The sequence below is a fragment of the Xenopus laevis genome, chromosome 1L (genome assembly GCF_017654675.1).
Source record: "Xenopus laevis strain J_2021 chromosome 1L, Xenopus_laevis_v10.1, whole genome shotgun sequence".
In the NCBI taxonomy this organism is placed as follows: domain Eukaryota; kingdom Metazoa; phylum Chordata; class Amphibia; order Anura; family Pipidae; genus Xenopus; species Xenopus laevis.
In genome coordinates, this window is record NC_054371.1 from 147,594,442 (window position 1) to 147,617,948 (window position 23,507).

General features: G+C 38.5%; 1 long non-coding RNA gene across 1 annotated transcript in view; it reads right to left on the reverse strand.

Moving 5' to 3' along the window:
* LOC121394244 overlaps positions 1-23,183 on the reverse strand; it is a 29,007-nt gene extending 5,824 nt beyond the window's left edge. Inside the window, exons 1-2 of the long non-coding RNA XR_005961579.1 lie at positions 22,874-23,183; positions 6,648-6,790 (exon numbers count right to left, since the gene is read on the reverse strand). This is a non-coding gene — a long non-coding RNA (uncharacterized LOC121394244). The remainder of the gene's footprint in view (positions 1-6,647; positions 6,791-22,873) is intronic.
* Positions 23,184-23,507: the final 324 nt, after the last annotated feature.

Genomic DNA, 23,507 nt, shown 5'->3' on the forward strand with positions numbered 1-23,507 from the left:
CCTCAGTCTTTGTAAGACCACACAAACATGTTTTTGATGTTCCTTCGTGTTGGAAGAAAAAATCAGGATATCGTCAAGATAGACCACTACGAATATCCCCAACAGGTCCCAGAAGATGTCGTTGACAAACTCCTGAAACACAGCGGGAGCGTTACAGAGACCGAATGGCATTACAAGATATTCGTAGTGGCCATCCCTGGTGTTAAATGCAGTCTTCCACTCATCACCCACCCTGATACATATCAGGTAATATGCCCCCCTAAGATCAAGTTTGGTAAAGACCTTAGCATCTTTAACCTGATCAAAAAGTTCGGAAATCAAAGGGAGGGGATAGCGTTTTTTTATGGTGATCTTATTGAGCCCCCTATAATCAATACAGGGGCGAAGACCACCATCTTTTTCCCAACAAATAGAAGCGCACCCCCGCAGGGGAACTAGAAGGTCTGATGAAACCCCGTTCTAAATTTTCTTTAATATACTCTTTCATTGCCTGGGCTTCGGGCAATGAAAGAGGGTAGGTTCTACCACAAGGAGGAGTTGACCCAGGGACAAGATCTATTGGGCAGTCATACTGCCGGTGTGGGGGTAAGGTTTCTGCTGCCTTTTTAGAGAAGACGTTGACAAATTCTGCATATGCAGCAGGTAACCCCTCAAGAGATGTAGTTGCTACAGAGGGAAAGCATACCCCACCACACATAGTACCCCATTGAACCACCTCTCTTGAGACCAAATCAATCAGAGGGTTATGCCTCTGGAGCCACGGTAACCCCAAAATAAGAGGAGAGGAAGCACCCTCAATAAGGTAAAAAGCTATCGCCTCACAATGCAAATTATTAATACACATGGAGAGAGTTACAGTCTCCTTAGAAATTACACCTGACCCTAAGGGTCTTTTGTCTACTGCCATTATTCTCATCCAAAAAATTACCCTCCGCCCCTGAGTCCACAAATGCGGACACCTTGACAGAGCACGTAGGCCAGGTTAGTTTTACTGGTAACAAAACCTTAGAGGCAGATTGGGGAGAGGAAACTCCTGCACCCAAATGGAGCTCCCCTTCTCCATTTAGGCTTCGGAGTTTCCTGGCCTCTTAGAACATTGGTTCAGAAAATGTCCCTTTTCACCACAATACATGCAAAGACCCAGGGAACACCTGTGTGCCTTTTCCTCAGGAGTTAGATGGGATATGCCTAATTGTATAGGCTCCTCCTGAGGTAGAGGCACAGAGGGGTTAGGAGATTTTACATTGGTCACCATATTAGATCTTATATTGGTAACCCCAGAGAAATTTGTACTCCTCTCACCCCTTCTCTCCCTTTGCCTTCTATCTACCTGGATGGCGAGGGACATGAGACCATCCAGGTTAGAAGGTAGGGGGTAATTAACCAGACTATCTTTTACTGAATCAGATAACCCCAAACGGAATTGACTCCGTAAAGCCAAATCGTTCCACCCAGTTTCCACTGCCCACCGGCGGAATTCGGTGCAATACACCTCCGCATCCCTTTTCCCTTGGCGCAACTTACGAATCGCGGTATCGGCAGAAGATGCACAATCCGGGTCATCGTAAAGAATTGCCATGCTGTCAAAGAAAGTGTCAAGGGAATAACGAGCAGGGTCAGAGGAAGGCAGCCTTAGGGCCCAAATTTGGGGGTCACCCAAAAGCAGGGTCATTACGAACCTTACTTTCTCTTCACCAGATTGGAATGAGTGAGGGAAAAAACTAAGGTATAACTTACATGCCTCTTTAAAGACGAAAAATTTAGTGCGATCCCCACTGAATTTCTCGGGGAACACAATTTTGGGTTCATGGGGTTTAGATGAGTTACCCCAATTGGCAGAAGAACCCACAGGAGGTGCAGGGACAGGATTAGGCGGCTGCTGCGAAGGCCCCAACCGATGGGTCAGATTGTGGAACCCTTGAAGTAAATAGTTCTGCTTTTGCTCTTGCTCTTCCATACGTTGCAGCAAAGTAGAGAGCAACATCTCAGTGGAAGTTTGAGGAGATGGTGTAGCAGAGGTAGCAGCAGCTTCGTGACCGTCGTCCTCCATGGCCCGTGATAATGTCACGGCCGGCACCCAATACCTGAACAAGTGCCAAGTACCCTGGTCTCGGCTCGGCTTCACCAGTAGTGTGACCACCGTTGGACTTCGTGAGGAGCCCTCAGCTTGCTTGGGTACCACCTGGACTTAATGAGGGGTACAAGGCAAGATGTTCTGGCTGGCAAAGGGGCACGGCTGGTAGCAGAGTTTTTTGGGCCGAAGGTCAGGTACAAGAGGATTAGGCAGAAGGATGGTCAGACAGGCTGGGTTGAAGCAGGCGGATATCAGAATCGTCAGGCAGGCAAGGGTCAAAACCAGGTAGTCAATCAAGGGGTTTAAGCAGGAGAGTTGTCGTAGGCAGGCAAAGGACAGGATACAGAATCCAGAATAGTGAGGAACAGGCAGGGTTAAACACGTATAATCAGATCAGAATTTCAAAGACAGACGCACAAGGCTCAGGAAAACCACTAGAACAAGTTCTATCACGGGCAAAGGGCTGTACACTGAATGGCCCTTAAATAACTTTCAAAATTCGCACCAAAACGTGCGCCAAAACGTGCTGGCGCAAACAAGCCAGCGTGCCTGCGCCTTTAAGAGGCGCACAGGCGCGCCGCGCGCGCCCTAGAAACAACATGGCACAGGCGCCGGCGATTAAGGACCATGCGGCGGGCGTCCCCGTCGATGCCGCGGCGGGCGACCCTGTTGCACAGGTACTTTTCTTACAGCTTTATCTGCAACCCCATACTAACCACTAACTTTATCTTAGAATAAAGTAGAGAAGAAATTCTTGGAACAGGATGACAGGTGGTTCCATTCCAATAGTAGGACTGAATTATTTTCCACACTAATGACCCTAAGCTGACATCTGGGCTATGAAAAAGTGCAGTACTATTTAGTGCTGCAACATCTATAGCCGAAATCTAAGAATAAAGCACGTATTCTGGTCACAAGTAATTGGTGCTGAAGGCAGCACATTTCACCACGACTCAAAACTATAGTTCCCCTCTGTGATTTGTCTTTTAGTACACAGAGATCAGCTGGAGGCTGAGCAAAAAAGCAAAATAACAGTTTCTGTCTCTTAAAGCATATTGCCACATAAGCTATCATTCTGCATTTAAATAGGCCAGAACCTCATGTAAAGTGCAACAGGAACATTTCTAAACTGGTCTCTGCTTTGCTTTTTCCATTAATTGTTTGTTTTTCTTGCGACTAAAGCAGCAAGTGACAACATATTTTTCCCACTAGGTAAAATAAAATGTTAAGCAGCACAGGTTGTATGCTCAGAATGCTGTGGATTTATTGCCAGATTAATTACGTTTATTGGTCTGAATCATTGTTGTCAGTTTATGTAAAATACCCTTATTCTTTTTGATCAGCACTTGAGAACCCTGGAGGGCATTTACTTCTTTGATATGTGCAACAGTATTTATTATCATTTTATATTTTTATTTATGTAACCCAGTTGAAATAATGCAAACTTCATCAAATGCAATAATATGTTAGCTTTAGATTTGCAAGGAAAAATAAAAAAAATAAACAAACAAAAAGGTGAGAGAATATGATATAGTAGGTGTGCAATGAAGAAAGGAATGCTGTAAATTTCCACAGGGGAATCTAAAAGAGTGATATTAGTTCTCATGAATGCACACTGGTTCTGCTTCTGCTTCAGTTCGACTTCCGGCATAATTTCTAAACAGAGCGCTTCTTATTGTCTGTGAGTTTGACTGTATACCTGGGATTAAAACAAAGTCTTAGTGCCCCACATCCAGTGGTTTGATTGGAAGTAACAAATATGTTGCTTTTGCAAAGATTGTGTTCGCTACCAAATTCAAAGTCCCAGTGCAGCATGAGGATTAGCAGCATTATGCTCACTTTGCATCATAAAGCACGTTCATGCTCCCTTCATGTCTAGAGAGGGGGACATTTTTGATAGATTTGTTTAAAATAATTTTGGGACTATTCGGCTCAGCTTTTCAGTACATTACATTTTAAAGGGGACAGTGTGGGATCTACAGTTTTCAAATTTAGGTATATATGGTATAGTTTATTAAAGGACCACTAGTATTAAAAATGATAGGGCTTGATATACTGTAGATAGGCTCAAATATAGTTTGTAGCTATGCAAATAGCCATACTGCATTCTCCAGGGCAGTGGTCCCCAACCAGTGGCTCGTGAGCAATATGTTGCTCACCAACCCCTTCAATGTTGCTCCCAGTGGCCTCAGATGAGACTTGGAATTCTTGGCTTGGAGGCAAGTGTTGGTGGCATAAAAACCAGGTGTACTGGCAGCGCTTCCTTTACACTTCCTGTCCACATTGGGGCTACCAAATAGCCAATCACAGCCATTATTTGGCACCCCCAGGAACATGTTTCATGTTTGTATTGCTCCCCAACTCTGTTTACATTTGAATGTGGCTCTTGAGTAAAAAAAGTTTGGGTACTCGTGCTCTAGGGCTTTATGGGCCACTTTGCATTGAAGATAAGTGATAAGCAGTTTGTGAATGTAATGTGCTTTGTATATATATATTAATAAAAAAAGGGTCAAATATAATTTCCTTCAGTATCCTCAGTATAGGGAAATCCTCAGTGTCTAAGGGTAAAAAAAATAATTGCAGTATTAAGACATTTTTACTTGTTGAACATGCAATGTTTCTGTCACTCTTGGTGCCATTTAATGGGAATTAGAAGTGGCAGATTACAATTCTGTAATTATATTCAAGCTTCCCTGAGTGAGTGAATATGAATAAGAAACAAGATCTAAAGTGCAGATTTTATTCAGAGTGCTAAATAAGAGTATAATTACATAGAGAACAGAATGTTACAATAAGTTTACAGTCACAGCAATGCTATGAAGACTAATATAGCTAGCTCTCTGGCTTCTGTTCTGTCTCACATCCAAGCTGCTATAAATTCAGCTGCCAGAATTCCCTCCTTCTCTCCAAAACCTGATCTAGCTCTGTAGCTGCTAATATCCATCTCATGTTTTCCTTTCATGCAGAAAAGCATTAGCAAAGTACTTTTATAATCAAGCCCTCAACTCGTTCGCCAAACTTCTTCAAAGACAATCTTGGAAAACTGGCATAGTATTTATTGGCAAATATACTATGAGATATTATGCTAATAAAAATGTAATTGATGCCATTAAATTTATTTAAAGTGTAGGTAAACCAAGTCTTTAGCTGGTTCCATGTGTTCCATACTTCAGGAAATAAGAGCCCATATTATACTTGTCCACACAGCTTGAAAGATGAGGTAGCTTCAGGGTTCCCAATATTCAATACACATACTAAAAAGGGGTTGTTCATTTTTAAATGAACTTTTAGTATGATGCAGATAGTGATATTCTGAGACAATTTGCATTTGGTTTTCATTTTTTATTATTTGTGGTTTTTGAGTTATTTCGTTTTTTTATTCAGCAGCTCTTCAGTTTGCAATTTCAGCAATCTGCTTGCCAGGGTCCACATTATCCTATAGCTGACTGGAATATGACTAGGAGAGGTGGAGGGCCTGAATAGATGAGTAATAAAAAGTAGCAAAAGCAATTCATTTGTAGCCTTACAGAGCATTTGTTTATTAGGCCCCTGTTGAATGCTGGAAAGAGTTAGAAGAATTCAAATAATTGAAAAACAATAAAAAAAAGAAGGCCAGTTTACATAATGGTGGTACCAAGCACAACCATATAGTCACCTCGCCCTGGCTTCTATTATAAGGGTCATACCTGTTTTGTAAGCTAAACTGGTGGTTATTTTTAAATATTTTAATTGCAGCAATCACTTCATCAATTATGAAGTGATGTCATATACTTTCTTCTTTTCTCACTTACTATCCATTTATTGTACATATGTTTTCTTCCTTTTCCATCATCTCTTTAGGGTGTCCTGTACTTATGGTCTTGAGTGCAGCAGATCGAAATCATGAATTGTGATTTTAATGTATGATTTTATATTTGAAAGTCTGCTAATCACACTATCACACTAATAACACATGGCACATGGGATTAGCATGCAGGCAATAGCATTTGACTTTATTTCGCAAAAAACTCAAGTGATGTGTTAACCCATAAGGAAGTACAGCAGAGACTAATGACCTCATACAAGAGATGATTAGGGTTATGTTCAGTCTGGATTTCTGTTTTGGTTTATGAGTGATAGTTGAATCAAAAAAACTTTTTGTTTTGCAGGTGACTAGTATAAATCAAGCAAAACACCAGCCAATACCAGCGAATTACTCTTCCATTTTGATGGCCTCATATTTATCCCAAATACATCATGACTGCTAAGTTATAATTCAGGAATGATCTTACCAGAGTGAGGGGCTACAAGCTGACCAGCTGGGTCAGATTAGCCTCAGGTGGCTAATCAGGAGCCCTTAAAACCCCGGCTGGTCAGTCTCTCAGAATCACTAGCTGGGAGAGACAGGGAAAGAGTGTCTAGGATTTTGACACAAAGGATTCTATCTGACTGTGCACACAGTCATCGGGTGAAGGGTCTGTACATACACTGCCTTTTTTTGTTTTGAACTAATACTGCTGCCAAAAGCTATATTTTTTGTTGTTTGGTAAGAAAACTGCCTTTATTTGCCTGTATTTTTGTTTCTTGTACTAACCTCTGTAAAGCACTGCGTTGTTTTCTGGCAGTTTCATTTTCTCTTTCTTCCGTTTGCTTTTGGATTCTCTCTTCCCAAACATTTTTCAATTCGCAGGTTTCGAAAGCAAAAATCTCTACCCTCATGTACTGGCTGTTCATGGTCTAAAAAAAAATCAGATATTATTATTGGAGAACATTTTTTTTTTGTTTTAAGCATCACTGCACTGTTGTCACCCAATCATTTCTTATATGAACATTACTCTTTGTTTCCTTTAGGTTGGGACCAACATTTTATTACCAACAGCATTCAATTAATTAGATTTACAGTATTACAGTGAAAGAATGGCAATGGTACGTTGGTGCTAGGAAGCACAAGCATTGATACTGCCGTGATCAAAGTAGAAGACTTAACCAAAACCTCAAGGTAATTTTTTTCATTCGTCCATAAGCCTTATTCTTCCTTTGCCATCTCAGAAAATCCCTTCTGTATGGATCTTGCATTGTGCTAAAATTCTTGCCATGTCAAGCATATCACTGTACATTGGAGGTTTAGCCTTCAATGGAACCAGGAGTCCTGACCAAAACAGCCCCACACCATTATTCTTTTTACACCAAACTACCAATAACATGTGTATTCAGACAGCGTTCTCCTGCCATCTTCCAAAGCCAGACTTTTCCATCAGATTTTCACATAATTGCCATTTATCCCTTGAGAGTCTAATGACAGCAAACGAGGCTTGCTTGCCTTCACCCATAAAAATCCCACTCTCCTTAAGAAGGGTTTTTGTGCTCATATTGCTTCCAGAGATAGCATAGATGTTGCAGTGATTGTTACAACATGGGATTTTAGAGCAAGTACTACTTTTGGATAAAAATGTGTGCCTACTTTTGGCGATATAGTGGTATGATGTTCTATTTAAGTAATGAGAAACCCATACATTTGGGATCATCTTTGCCCATTGGTGAGATAGAGACCTATCAACAAATTTACAGGACAGCAGAAATAACACTGTAACGATAACATGTTTGCCCTTGAAACATGCTGCCTGTTATGGTCCTTGCACATAATGTTATAGAAGCTTAGAGTATGTATTCCCCAGTAGATGACAAGATACAAGGAGCATGGTAATCTCAGGGCTGCTCTACACTCTTTGACTTGTATAAAAGCACTATGGGAAATATGCATTTAATACATGAAATGTTTATTGATGGCTTTTTTAATATCCCTGAGCATGACCTTTACAGAGCCCTTATGTTAAATATAACATACATATGCAAATAAAGGACCTATTTATAATTTGTATAATGTGTTATAAAACCATATATTTCACTATTCATAATCGCATAACTCAAACGCGGCTGTTTGTATTATGCGCTACTGTATACTGTTTCCATATTTCCAGCTAAGATCATTTTACACAGACTTATAATAGTTTAGGGTAAATGACCCCTAATGAAACAATAGGTTTCATTAGGGGTCATTTACCCTAAACCCAGGCAGAAGTGCAAGAAAGCAAGAACATGCTCCTTAGAGTATCCTTAGAGTATCAATGCACTTTGCACTTTTGTTAAACTCATGTATTTTTTATTTCTGTAGCTGCATTATGGTCAGGAGATTTCCCCACACTTAATAGACAGTTTATCAAAAGTCAAGTTTATATTTTTTTTCTTTTTACTACAAATTAAATTTTTTTTTTTATTTTAAATCTTTTTGGCTGTGTTTCTTCCAAGTAAAATATTCAGGAGGTCCAAACTGCCGAGATCCTTTCAAACCAAATGGATTTCAAAAGTTGTTGAATTCTTGAATTGCTTTAGCATTAAAGTTTGCCTTGTGCAATTCTCAATAGCAGTTTTCATGTGTTCTTTCATGAAACAAAATATAAATATCCACAAAAAAAGTAAAAATTTACATAATTTTTTACACTCGTGAGCTTCAGCGAGAAAATGTTAAAATGATTTTCACACTTTGATAAATCTACCCAGGAAGTATAAAAGGTTTGGCATGAAAACATTATGCTTCTCCTTTTTGTATTCAACATATTTTACTGTGTGATAACTTCTGTGCCAGCTTCATGTGAGATGAATTAGATCTCCTGAAGTATTTTCTGCTTAGTGTCAACACATGTAGTTTATATGACAAGAGACAGGCCTCCTTCTGCTGCTACTGTTTATTTCAAATCATATCTGAGAAATATGATTAATGCACAGCTGTTGGTTTCAAGGATGGGTGCACATTGATTTGGTCTTAATTTAATTGACACCAGCATACACAGCTTTAGACACATTGCTTTATACCAGTGTGACATACTAATACTCTAACTCTGCTATATCATATCACGGTGACTGTATTTAGAAATGTAGTCTTTCACTAAGCTATGATTCTTGCTTTTGATTATTTTATGGAATGTGGTTTCTAAGCTCTATAAGCCTTTTCATGACTGGACCATGTAAAGCTTGCTGTGCGCATTATCACTTTCAGGAAACTATATATGGTGGGAAGTCATGAATGGACATTCCAGTGAAAAAAATCCCTAAAATTTAAACAACATATTTTTTAAAAATTTAGATCACTAGAGAAATATGTAGTTCACTGACAAAACAGATATGATCTTCCTGGAAAGACAATAGCGCATTTAGGCCTGGTGGTGCCCTCATCTGTGCATGCACGTGACAACAGCATATGTGACAACATGGTGCAACATGTATGCACTTGACGTCCATTCTGCCATGCAGATTCAGGGACCTCCCACCTCCGCTGCTGGATTTGATAGGAACATTTCCAGCAACCAGGGAAGTGGTGGGGGGCTTGGAAAATGTGCCCCTTAAAGCTGTTGCTCTAGACACAGACCTTTAAGTGCCTGTATGATCAATATGCCTCTGCAGAAAGCTCAATTTATTATGCAAGCAATGACTATTCTCTTTCAAAGAGAACTGGCAGACAGAGGGATTGCCAGCATTTTGCCACCCATAGGGGCAGATTTACTTAGGAGCGAAGTGGCTAATGCTAGCGACAATTTGCTAACATTTGCACCCGCAGGGACATTGCCAATTAACTAACAGGTGCAGGCACAAATTCGCTAGCGAAACAGACCGTCGCTAGTAGTCATTTGGACTCTATCTCCAGGAGACTTTTCGCACCTCAGACAGGCCCGGATTTGTGGAAAAGCCACCAAGGCTGGGGCATAGGGCAGCAGAATTTCAGGGGGCGGCATGCTGTCCAACCATACCCACATTGGATTTATAAACACTGGTGATGAGCAGGAGATACAATATTTTATTAAACTTCCAGTGCGCCAATCCCCAGTGCTCCGAAAATTTAAACGAATGAAGGGGACTCCCACTATGTAAATCCGGCCCTGACCTCAGACCAAGCAAGGTGCTATAAAGCAGCTAGATCTTGCTCAATCTTCTGTCACTTACATCATATCCTGTGTGACAAAAATGTATTAAAGTTCAAAAAACCATGTGCAGCAACATTTATAATAAAGATGTCCATACAACTTAAAATTTCCCGCCCTATGCAAATTGACCTAAGCACAAGATCACTAGCGAAGTTTCGCAAGGCCCAAATGAACGATATCACATCTTCGCTATAAAATGCTTGCACAGCCGAAGTCACTAGCGTTCGACGCCCGGAATGGAACTTAGCATATTAGCGAATTAGTGTATTTGTGGCGCATTTGCGTCTGGAGAAGTGGTGCAATGGGTGCGAAGCTGATGCTGGCGAAAATTTGCCCCATAGACTTTCACATAGACTTTCGCAGTAATCACCTGGACCCGGCTAATGCACTTCTGGCCAAGCGATTTAATGCTGCAAGTATAACAAAGGGGTCTAGGTGATTACTGAATGAGTGAAACAAATGAACAAATAATAAATGGTCTATTCCCTATCCAAATATAAATGATAATGTATGAAAGCTGGTCCAGTGCAAGGTTCCACATATTGGTCAGCCATGGTAAGGAGTAACTAAAAGAACATATGGCCAGATTTCAGATTTTTTTTCAATATTAGCAAATGTATCCCAAAATGTGCCCCTTTGCTTTTTGAACAATACATTCGGATGGTTGGAATTGTAGATCAGAAGCATATCTATAGCAGCTGCTTCAGAAAATGACCTGAACTGAACACAAAGGGATCACAGGAAGAGACCTTCAAGTTTCTGTGCCTCCAAGGCCAACTGCCAGACCTTCTCTCCAAAACCTCTATTGCAGAATGGTTGCTCCTATCACAAGCCAACATGTAATGGATGTAAATAGTGTACAAAAGTGATATGTATACAAATGTATATTCGCAGCACACAGGAGCTACTTCCCATTAAGATCTAGTGGAAGAAGTTAAGAAAACAGTTGCCATACTTTGCTCTGGATTTATTTTCTACTTTCTGACAATAGTGGCAACATTTGTAAAGATGATGACTTCAAAACATATTTAATGTAATAAGATTCAGTCTTCTCGATAAGAAGAAGTTCTTATGATATGAATCGTGAACCAAATGGGCCTTTTTATTATCCATCTATTGGCAACTGAAAGATATTCAAATATCCCCTGCCTGGTAAATCAAAACAGGCAACCGATCTGCAGATTGAAAATTCCACCATTCTAATATTAAAATATTTTATGCATTCTTTATTTGTTTTCAAAAACATGTAACAGGCATTAATAAGGATAGATGATACATCAGAGATACAGAAATGAAGAAGGTAATCACTATGGGGCAGATTTATCAAAGGTCAAGGTGAATTTTCGAATGAAAAAAAGTTTTAATTTCAAGCTATTTTTTGTGCACTTCGACTAGGGAATAGTCCAAAATAGTAAAAAATAGTAAAAAAAATTCGAAAATTCGAATATAGAAATTTATCATGTACTGTCAATTTAATTAATTTTTTTTTTCAATTCAAAATTCGACCCTTAATAAATATGCCCCTATATGTTCTACATCAAATGACATTAATCCTGGTGCTGAGGCTACATAAAATAAGATCCTCGTAGTCATTGTCTTAGCAACCTAAAAGTGTTCATCTTAGTAGGGGGTATAGGCGCTTGTCAGCCTGGGTTGTATTGAAAATAGCAATTTCCAATGGATCAGCATTTCAGATAATTTTTGTACATGGTCTTCCCATGATAAGAGAAAAAATATTTTTCCGTGAACTAAAAAAAATCACGGACCAAGCTCTTTGATTGGTTATAACATTTTCTGGATAATGTATTCTACAGCAGGTAAAGATCAGAAAGTTTGTTAATCTTGCTGTGTAGGGTTCTTTTTTAAAGCCATGGATGTGAGATGTCGCCTTATAATAATCAGTATTTCCAGGCAGAGACAATGCACTAATGCATTTTGACAGGAAGTTTTAAGGCATTTTGCCTGTGCTTGAAGAATAATTTCCATAGGCAGATCAGTGTGAAGGAATTTAATATAATTATGTTGGTAATCATCAAGTGTGATTATTGTGCAGTGTGACATTGCATTGTTCTACTATACACGACAGCAATCAATCTCCTGCAAAGCTATGGCAAAGGATTAAGCAATAAAGATGCTAAGATTCATCTGAGTTTTCTTCTTCTTATTTCCTTATACTGAATCCCAGAACTGGAAGCTGGCTAGGGCAGACGTTTTCTATAAATCACGAATAGCAATATCCTATATAAGTAGAAATGTATATGTGATAGATACATACTGTAGATGATATATATATATACACAAAACACAGGGTACATTTTGGCCACAGAGAATTCACATTCATAGACTTTTCTTAAAATCATGCAAGGTATTCCCATTCTGCCAGTGGGTAACACAATTTCAAGGCGTAACTTTTGATGACATGAGAGCATTTGTGCCATGTTTTATATTTTATATGTTTGATGTATTATAAGCAAGCTGTTGGTTTGCCTGCAATCATATATACAAACAAGTGATTTTCAATCCTTACATATTGTATTTGATTTTTTTCCCCAAGTTTTGTTTTTACTGTTTACTGTGTGTATATATATATATATATATATATATATATATATATATATATATATATATATATATATATATATATATATATATATATATATATACACACACCAAAATCCAAGAAGATGTGCGCACTCTGTCGAAAATTGAAGTCTTTATTACAAAATTTAAACGATTACATTGACGTTTCGATTCTGGTCTCGAACCTTTTTCAAAATGTTCACCGTTAAACCATTTCATTACACAATATAAAGCATAATATGCCCCACCTCTCCCACATCACTTCCCCTGGGTCCCAAGCCAAACACGTCACCATAGCAACCTATTAGCCTGGGACCCAGGGAAGCAGGTGTGAAGCAGTGCAACACACACAAGAGAACCACAAGAACCCACATTTTAGACACTATTCATTAATAAATATTAAATATTGAATAATACATTTTGAATATTACATTTTAAATAGTGAGGAATATTTTGCACCATAGCCCACTGCATTACAAGCCCCAATTCACAGATTACGCCAAAGCTAACGGATGTCTAAGAAACAATTGAAAGAGCAGTATTCGTTGAGGCCTTTCGGTGATAGTGTTCCCAGTTTCTTAATCCAAAAAGACTCTCTCTGTAGCAACAGTCTTGATCTATCACCTCCACGTCTGGGCATAGGAATATGATCTATTGCTATATACTTAAATGTCGGTAATCTATGCCCCAATTCTAAATAATGTTTCGCAACTGGTTTATTCGATTTCTGATCGCGATATGCTGTATTAATCGCTGATCTGTGGGCATCCATACGCTGGCGCAGGGTCAAATACGTTTTGCCAACATATGCAAGTCCACACGGGCAAGTGATTAAATAAATCACATGAGTGGTGGTACAGGTAATATGATGTTGTATCTGCATACGTTTTCCAGTCTGTGGATGCGCAAACGTGGTGCCAGGAGACATATATCTACACGATGTACACATTGGGCATTTAAAACAACCCATTTTTTTAGGGGGCATCCAGGTGGCACCAGAGACTTCATTCTTATAACTGTTAATGGGGTCATTAACCAACAACAAATCACGTAAATTCTGGCCTCTACGAAAACCTAGAATAGGTGGATCTGGACACATTTTCCTCAGAGTCTCATCGGCCTGTATAATCTTCCAATTAGTCTTCAATGCATGCTGTAGCGGGGTGGCATAATTATTATAACAGGTGGAAAAAATTAGCCCAGGGGTTCTATCCATACTCCTACGTGGTTGTCGAAATGTATTTCTAGCTCTATATAAAGTATTATCCAAAGTCCCCTCTGGGTAAATCTTTCTTTCATTTCCATAAGCTGTTGTTCACATATTAACTGATCTGAATTATTTCTAAGGACACGGCAAAATTGTGATACTGGGAGTGAACGTCTCAAAGCTGGCGCATGGCAGCTACTGGCATGTAATAAGGTGTTACGGTCAGTTAATTTTCTGTATAAGGAATATGCAATCTTATAATCATCAATCTTAAGCATAAGATCTAGGAATTCAATCTCACTACCACATTTTGCCGTGAATTTAACCCCTTCTGAGACTCCATTGATTCAATGAACCATATCTTCAAACTCAGCTTTTGTCCCATTCCATACAATAAAGATATCATCGATGAATCGCCTGTACAGTAGGATTTTTTTATGATAATGAGGTATAATATTATCCATTTCAAACTGGTACATAAATAAATTTGCATACGAGGGTGCCATCTGTGCCCCCATTGCCGTACCCTCTATTTGTTGGTAGAAAGTAGTTTCAAAACGAAAATAATTTAACTGTAAACATAATTCCATCAATGAAATCATTCCATCAATGAAATCACAAACTGTACAGGCGGGCTACGATACATCTTGCTCTGGATCAGTGATCTTTCCACTGCTTTTAACCCCTCTACATGGGGTATGCTGGTATACAGGCTATATATATATATGTATATATATATTTGCGAAAAAGAGCGACACTCACAGGGTTGTTTTCAATGCAGGCAAATTGTATTTATTTCACTCAACATTTCGATCCCTCACAGGGATCTTCGTCAGGAGATTCCTGTCGAGAGTTTGTAATCTCCTGACGAAGATCCCTGTGGGGTATCGAAACGTTGAGTGGAATAAAAACAATTTGCCTGATTGAAAACAACTCTGTGAGTGTCGCTCTTTTTTGCAAATATTTACCCTTTTCGGTTGGCACCCAGGTTTCGACTGAGTCAATGGAGTGCACCTTTGGATTTGTTATCCATATATATATATATATATATACACAAAGCCATTTCATTATAGTTTTTTTACAGACCAATTATGGATGTAATGACCTGGGGCCACAGCAAAGTCTCAGAAGCCACAGGTGTAGTATTTAAAGCAAGGACTTCTTAGGAGCCTGGGCTGAGAACCAGTATAGGACAAACTAGAATATACTTTATTTAGACACAAACAGCATTAGTGCACTATATAGGACAGTCAGGTAAGAAGGCTAGGCCAAGGGAAAGTATTGGCATAGGCAGGCAATAACGCACACAAGCAAGCAAGACAGGTAAAGTCCCAGGTTCAGCAAACAGGTGATTGAAGTGATTAAAGTACAAAGGTCAGTGCAGACAGCATATTTCATTCTCATATATTGGAATGACATGGATAGGTCTCCTGCTGCCTGCTGCCTAAAGGAGACTCTGATACTTGAGAAAAATCAACACTGTTAAGTAGCCCTTTGAAAGTGGCCTATATGTTGCATTATTGATTTTTGTGTATGTGTGTATGATTTTTTAGTTACAGGGCTTTGCAGAACCCTGCAACAGCATAAAAATGGTTCTTTATGAAAAGGGTATGTAGTCTGTCCTACATATAGATGTGCCTAGATCTGTGAAAAGATCTGGAAATCCTTTATAAAATTCCCATTGTATATTCAAGCCTATGCAACCCCTTTTAAACTGCATAACTTTCTGATATAAACACTTCCCAATGGAATGAATTCACATAGGTGCACTGGTTGGAGTAAAACAGGTGTAGTGAAAGGTATTACACATTGCTGGGTAGTGTGTTGTCTTCATAGTCTGGAATGGAACCCAAGAACTTAAAATCTAAGTGGTGGCCATCAGGTCAGTAGATTCTGGGAAAGGTTCCAGGTTCCACAGCAACATGGGACCTAGAAACATCAGATAAATGAAGTGTAGCAGCAGCATTTACAGGCTGCCCAAGAATAACGTTGGACAATACAGTGTAATAACCTGGCAGATTTGCACTAACCTACCCTATATTTAAAGTACATGTTCACTTATGATGAATTATAGCTCTCAAGCAATTGGAGTGTTGATTAATGCCTAGAATCCATGATTGTAGAGTGTGTGTGGGGGGGGGGGCTACACACTAAGAAAAAAAATAAAATCTGTTTCCTTCTTTCTTCTTTAAATATGTAATGTTTAATCCATTGGGTACATATTGTAATCTGAGACAAATACTTGCACTGCACTTTTAGAAACCCATATGTGTAGATAAGTGCGGATCAGGATAATAGCATGGACTCTGATTGCCTCTTATGTCACAGTAAAGTAGCATGATTGCCAAATTAGCACAAGGTTAATGTATCACTTTTATGTTAAAAAGGTCCAACAGTTACACAATAGGCTTCCATTATAATCAAATCAACCACGAATACTTTCATCAAATTTAGCCATGGAACTGCTTCAGATTGCACATTTTTCTTTAGCTTATTAAAGCAAGGAGGTTGAAATTTCTGCACCCCAGCTGTTGCTGAACTGGAGTATCTCCCACCAAAAAATAAAAGATCTTTAAATCTTTTTTAAAAAAATGACTGCAAAAACGCTATTTTCTTACATTTAAAGGTATGAGATACATGCTTGGGACCTGGGGTTTTCTGGATAAGAAATCTTTCTGAAGTGTGGAGCACAACGTTTTAGGGTACTAAAACATTTTTAAAAATAGTGTTTAATGCCCCAAGCATACATTTATGCTAGCCTAGTGAATACTGAATACAAAGCACAGTCTCATGACAGCAAATCAGTCAAAAATTAAGAATTTTTGTGTTTGAATTTTTTTAATAAAATAGAATACTGTGAGAAACTGCATTGCAGTATGTATAGAGAGTTTCTGTGTAGCATAAACCATATCTATGCTGCTTTCAGTTGCATTTACAATTACAAGTAACATTACAACCACTAGAATAATTTAATTAATTTATATAGGAAAATTGCTTTGACTTATTATACAGGTTTCTTCATTGTGCAAAAAAAAACTGTTTCTGCTGGAGGAGCTATACTGCTTGCCATTTGCAGTCATGTTTGGAAAACACCACTGTCTTGCACGAAAGTACATGGAAAAGAGTACATTTAAACTGCAAGATAGGTGTTGCAGAGAGATACTCGGTTCAGGTAGGGTTAATATTCCCTCTCAGCCAGGTAATTAAGTGGCAGCTGAGAGAGGATCTACCTGACAATGTAAAAGGGATGTGTGAGCATAGCTCAGAGCTCTCCAGGGAAGTGAGGGGCTGTGAGAGACAGAGCTGGGCACAAGGAGCTTTTCTGCCAGCAAGAGAGTTCCAGAGCTTGGAGCCTAAATCCCTTATGGGGAAAGAAAGAGAAAAGGACTGGCAGAGGCTAGTGAGTCTGAATCCCAGAAGGGGAAGCCAGCAGGGCTGAGTGTGAAACCCAAATACTTCAAAGTGCAAGAGGGTGAGTTTCCCTTGATGGTGAGCGACCAGAGGGGGGAAACCCTGAATGTTTTGCAGTGTATTTGCTGGACTGTACCCTGCATGTTCTACAGTGAAGTTGAACCGTAACCTGAACATTTTTCTGTTGCCTTCTTGTTGGGAATGTCCAGTGCTTAATAAACCTGTGTTTTGTCCTAAACCTTGGTGTCCCTGTCTCTAAGCTCCAATCCTATGCTACCTGCCTACCAAACGCTAATTCCCCCAAAAAGTGCATGTGCAGGCCAGTGGCATGTCACAATATATATATATAAGGTCTTGAGCTGTATTAAAAGAGGCATAGAGTCAAGGGAGGAGGGGGTCATTCTTCCACTGTATAGAGCACTTGTAAAGCCCCATCTAGAATATGCCGTTCAGTTTTGGTCTCCATCACTCAAACAGGACATTATTGTATTAGAGAGGGTACAGAGAAGGGCAACTAAGCTGGTAAAAGGTATTGAAAATCTTAGCTATGAGGAAAGACTGGCCAAATTGGGGATGTTCACGCTGGAGAAGAGGCGTTTAAGGGGTGATATGATAACTATGTATAAATATATAAGGGGATCATATAATAATCTCTCTAATGCTTTATTTACCAGTAGGTCTTTCCAGCTGACACAAGGTCACCCATTTCGATTAGAAGAAAAGAGAAAAGAGATTCCGCCTAAATATTCGGAAGGGTTTTTTTACAGTGAGAGCTGTGAAGATGTGGAATTCTCTCCCTGAATCAGTGGTACAGGCTGATACATTAGATAGACTTTTTAGCAAGTAAGGGAATACAGGGTTATGGGAGATAGCTCATAGTCCAAGTTGATCCAGGGACTAGTCCGATTGCCATTTTGGAGTCAGGAAGGAATTTTCTCCCCTCTAAGGCAAATTGGAGAGGCTTCAGATGGTTTTTTTGCCTTCCTCTGGATCAACTGGCAGATAAGTAGTTGATAATAAAAAAAATTAAAAAAAAAGGTTGAACTCGATGGACATGTGTCTTTTTTCAACCTTACTTACTATGTTACTATGTAAATATCTATATCTATATCTATATCTATATATATATATATATATATATATATATATATATATATGTATATGTATAGTAAACCTCCAGTTTTGCAGTACATGAGACGTAGGGAACAGCAGTTTTTGGGAAGGGGCTAGATACAGTTGAAAAACATGGTTTTTGCAATATAGCAGCACACAATTTTAAAGGCTCATCATAAGACCACCACCTTAAAGGGGAACTCCGGCTCCCAAACCAAAATCTGATTTAGAGGCCCACATAACACAGACACCCCTAATATACCCATCACAGTTACCTGTTTCTTCAAAAAGTATGAATAAATGTAATTTTCTATGCTGAAATCCAGCTGTTTAACAGTTCTTTTCTTTCTGCATCATTTTATATCCTGGCAGGGAAGGAGGGACTAAACACCGATTGTAACAACTTCACAGCTTACAGACAGAATGCAGGAACTACATAACCCACAATGCATTGCACTATGATGTTCCTTTCCTTATTGAAATCATGTGTGCAGGGAATTTGGGGGTTTGGAGAATGCAGGCTAAGGACATATGGCTTATATCAATTCAAAATTCGGGAGTCCACATAGTTATCCAGCCAGGCCGAAGGGACCCGCCCCAGCTCCAAAGGCAATCAATTATAGAAAGGTTTATATCAAAAACGATATTAGTCCCAAGGCCTCTTAGAGTAAAAACAAAATTAATTTATTGATATTCACATTTAAAAAGGTATCCAGTACATACTACCCCACAGCAGCATATGGCTGCTGATACAAAGTAACAGTAGTCAGCTAGCTCAGCAAAGTAGTCATAGAGATCAGAAGGAGAACAGGGAGCTAGGCTTAGGGAACTATCAGAAACCATTACAATTTATGAAACGTCTGCATATTTTTTAATTGATGTATATTGCAAAGTTGCTTGAAATTATGTTTACTTTTCAAAAAGCTTAAGTTATGTTTTTGTGGCGTTCCCCTTTTACCATTCTCACCCTTCTTGTGGTCAGCTGCTCTGTGTCCACCACTAACTCTTCTAGACAGGAGAAAAGAGGTAGATAGATTGCATAGGAAGTGCAGAATGCTACCCTTGGGTACCAAAGACCATGGTCCTGGCTCTGCTAGCATATCTTTAATCCACTACAAATTTATAAGGAAATGAAACACAAAATGGAAGGACTGTTTTCACTACACAATAGGCCATACCTTCATATTGTAAAAAGATAATAAATGAAAGATATACTCTTTAATGGAATGCAATAATTGACATTCACTATAAGAAAAACGAGTTATTGATGAGTCAGTGTAAAGTCATGTTGCACATGGCCTTGAACTCATCGCTGTCCAGACTGTAGACACGAATGACATTATGAATGTGCCAAACACAGTTAGGGCTATATATCCTCAATTATGTTATATCAGCAAAACAAATCTATATACTGCACTAACGTACTAAAGAAAAAGTGAGTGATTAATGGAGTGCCCTCCATGTTATAATACTGTATGAAGGTTATACTGAGCCAGACTCAGCACCACTGTCAAAATCCTATGAAACAACCAGGAACATATCCTTATCTCATTATGCAGTGGCACATTTTTAGCTCATTTTGTACATCCCGGTGAAGAATCTCTCTAAAGGCTCTCTAAATAATTTCCTGTCTGAAAAAAACGCCTCAAACGACCTTCTAGTTTGTTTTTAAAGTTTGCATTGCTACAAGAACACACTTTACAGTTTGTAATTATGTATGGATCTTTTATGCGAAAAGCCCACATCCAGAAAGCTCCAAAATCAAAAGACCATCTCTCATAGACTCCATTTAAATAAAAGTCCTTTGGGTCCTCCAGCACTAACTATTTCTGCTGTCTATATTGTTACACCCCATTACAATAATATTTAATATTATCCACTATATATAATCAACTATAAATTATGTTTTACCCAAAGTTGTTTAGCATATCACTTTCTGCAAGAGACTCTCTAAAACTACTTTGGAAGTAATTCAGGAACAAAAAAAAAAACATTTTACTTAAAAGTGTTTAACTCAAGGAATATCATTACTATCATTTATGATGCCATACATGCTAAAAGACTGTATAATTGCCTTTTTGTCATCTTTATACAGAGATGGGATCTGTTATCGAGAAACCCATTGTCCAGAAAGCTCTGAATTACAGGAAGGCCATCTCCCGTAGATTCCATTTTAATCAATTTCAAAATGATAAAAAAAGTATTTCCTTTTATTCTGTAATAATAAAACAGTACCTTGTACTTGATCCTAACTAATTAATTACAGAAAGACCCCTTATCTGGAAACTCCAGGTCCCAAGCATTCTGGATAACAGGTCCCATACCTATAGTATCCACAAGGTCCTTTTCATAATTAAGTTTAGTTAATTAAACCCCCTGATCCCTCTATAATCCATGACTTTCAGACAATCTTACCATCAGTGGGTGAAAGTAACAGGGGTAAAGAGACACTAAAGGCAATGAGACTCATAACTCTAGCCCCACAAGAGTTGAGTGTTTGTAACTCATATGGCATACATAGAGCCATCAACTCCCTATGCTAGGAATGTTTTCTGTAGAATCAGAGGAAGCTAGAAAGCAAAGAGAGGAACAAGAAAAGCTGCTAGTAGAAGGGTTAATTTAGAAAATAGAGAATAGTGTGAAGGTGACCCCGGGCATCAGTAGCCGGTTACCCCAACAATCGGGTGCACGGAATATTTATATAGGGGTCTGATCAATTTTAGATATGTTCGTTTTATTCTGACTAGATGAATCCCTGCTTGTTATTGGCATTACTTGGGTCGGTATAGGTATGGGATCTGTTATCCGAAAACCCATTATCCAGAAAGCTGCAAATTAAGAGAAGACTCTCTTCCATAGACTCTCAAATGGATTTTTTGGTAGACTTAAGTATGGTCATCCATACATTGAAGTTTAAACTTTAATGCATGCAGTAGAATATAATATCCTGTGGAATGTTACGATGTGTGTTATAATTTATGTGTAAATACTTTTTTATTGTATTCACTGGAATCATAAAAAAAAAGTATGGTGATCCAAACTATGGAAAGATCCCTTATCCAGAAGACCCCTGGTTTGGTCTGGAAAATATGTTCAATACCTGTACTAGTCTTTTTAGTGTTAGTGCACACAAGGAAATTGGGGGAGATTTTGTCGCCTGGCGACTAATCACCTCTTCTTCTAGGCGACAATCTCCCCGAACTGCCTCTGGGTGTATTTATAGCGGATGGGAAGACGCGCAGAGGCAGTTCGGAGTGATTGTCGCCCAGAAGAGGTGATTAGTCGCCAGGCGACAAAATCTCCCCGAATCTCCTCTTGTGAACTAACCTTTAAAATGGGTTTCAAGTTATCAGATAACTGCTGATTAATATTTCTACTTAATTTCATTTTATTACAAATATTACATAAAATGACCATTTATTATTCTGCATAATATTTTTCATATACGGCACCTCTGGCACCAATTCCATAAATGAAAATACATGTAATAACCATTCCTGTTGTTAGTTGCCTTGAGAGTAGAGAAGATTTTCTTTTGCATTTGTAATGAGTAAAGCACAAGAGGAAATTTGTTATACTTACTAGTATTTTCACAGATTTTAAGATCCCAAATTATGACCAAAGGCTAAATTTTCTTGTAACAATATCATCGGTTCACAATTGCATTTAAATTGTAGTTCAGCAATTAAATGCAGTAATACTGCAAAGCAATTGCCTCTTTATAAGATGTTCTAAATACAGAGAAATAACTTTAATACGAATAGCCTAAACAAAACTAATCATGCACACAGAGATATTGCAGATGTCCAGGAATAAAAAGCTCTTAAATGCCAAAACTATGTTTGATACTAATCTGCTTCTCTTGTTGAAAGATAATGTCCACTATGTGAGATAGAGGTGCGGCACTGACAGAAATAAAGCTTCAATCATCATGCCATAGCATGTCATCTCCTATACAAAGTTAACTTAACACCCAAAGTCATAGCATAAGCAAGCGCTTAGTCAGTAATCCGATACCAGCTGCTCTGTGTTTTTTTGATTTATTCTCACTTTCCTTATGCATAAAGGGAACATTGCATTTACTGGCAATTGATTTTCAGCTTTGAAATATGCTTGAAGCATTAAAGCTAATTACAATTTTTGATTAAATCATAACAGTAAACACAGCAATTCTCAAAAGCACAGAAGAACCACAAATGCTCAAATCTGCTTCACTCCGAAACAAGTATCCTAGGAAGTTGCTTAAAGTGATACAATCCAATGTACAATTTCAAAAACAAAACAAAAAAATCAACCTAGAGAAAAAAAGATTATTCCTGGCCCATGAGCCAATATTATTATCGCATACTATAGGGGAGACTGTAACAACTTGAAACATTAAGGACTATAATATTGTAATATAGTTTAAATAGAATCTTACCTGTTGTATATGTATAACAAACTCTCAGTCTAAAGAATAAATTAATACTTTTGGGACAGAATTTGCGTTGTTAGATAATGAAATATTTAATTCATGCAACAATAAGCACTTACCTTCAGTTTTTTTCACATGAGACAACAAAATTTTAAACATCCACACTCTGTTGGATATGGAGACCTGAATTGGCGGTATGGACTTTAAATAGTTTCAGTACTGCCTCTTCATTATGCTCAGCCAACTGGACATTTTGGAAGTTACACCCCAATGTAGGTATTGATGGCAACATTTGGAGTCACATTGCAAATACCTACATGATCTTCTGTTTAATCCATGTCCATTAATGTGACACCCCCAACCCATTTTGCATGAAGCTTGTAGTAATAGATCAAGAGTCCAGATCTCTAGAGAGACCCTCCACCAATTGCATTTAAATAAAAAACTTACTGCACAAAATTTAACAGGGATTTCTTTAAACCCAAAGCAGCCACTTACTTAATCTCATAGAGTAAATAAAAACTTTTGCAACCTGATACTACAATCAGAAGAAAGTTGGAATGTTGACTCTTCGCTGTTGGCTATTGTATTACGTGTGACATCTGAAAATATGTTGTTCTTTGGAACTGTTAATCTAGACGTGCATTCTTCATTATCACATAACAACCCACCCTGTCCACAGAAAGAGACAATGTTAATGAATTGTGTCAGAATATATCTTGTTAATAGATACCGCCAGAGATGAAGTCAAGC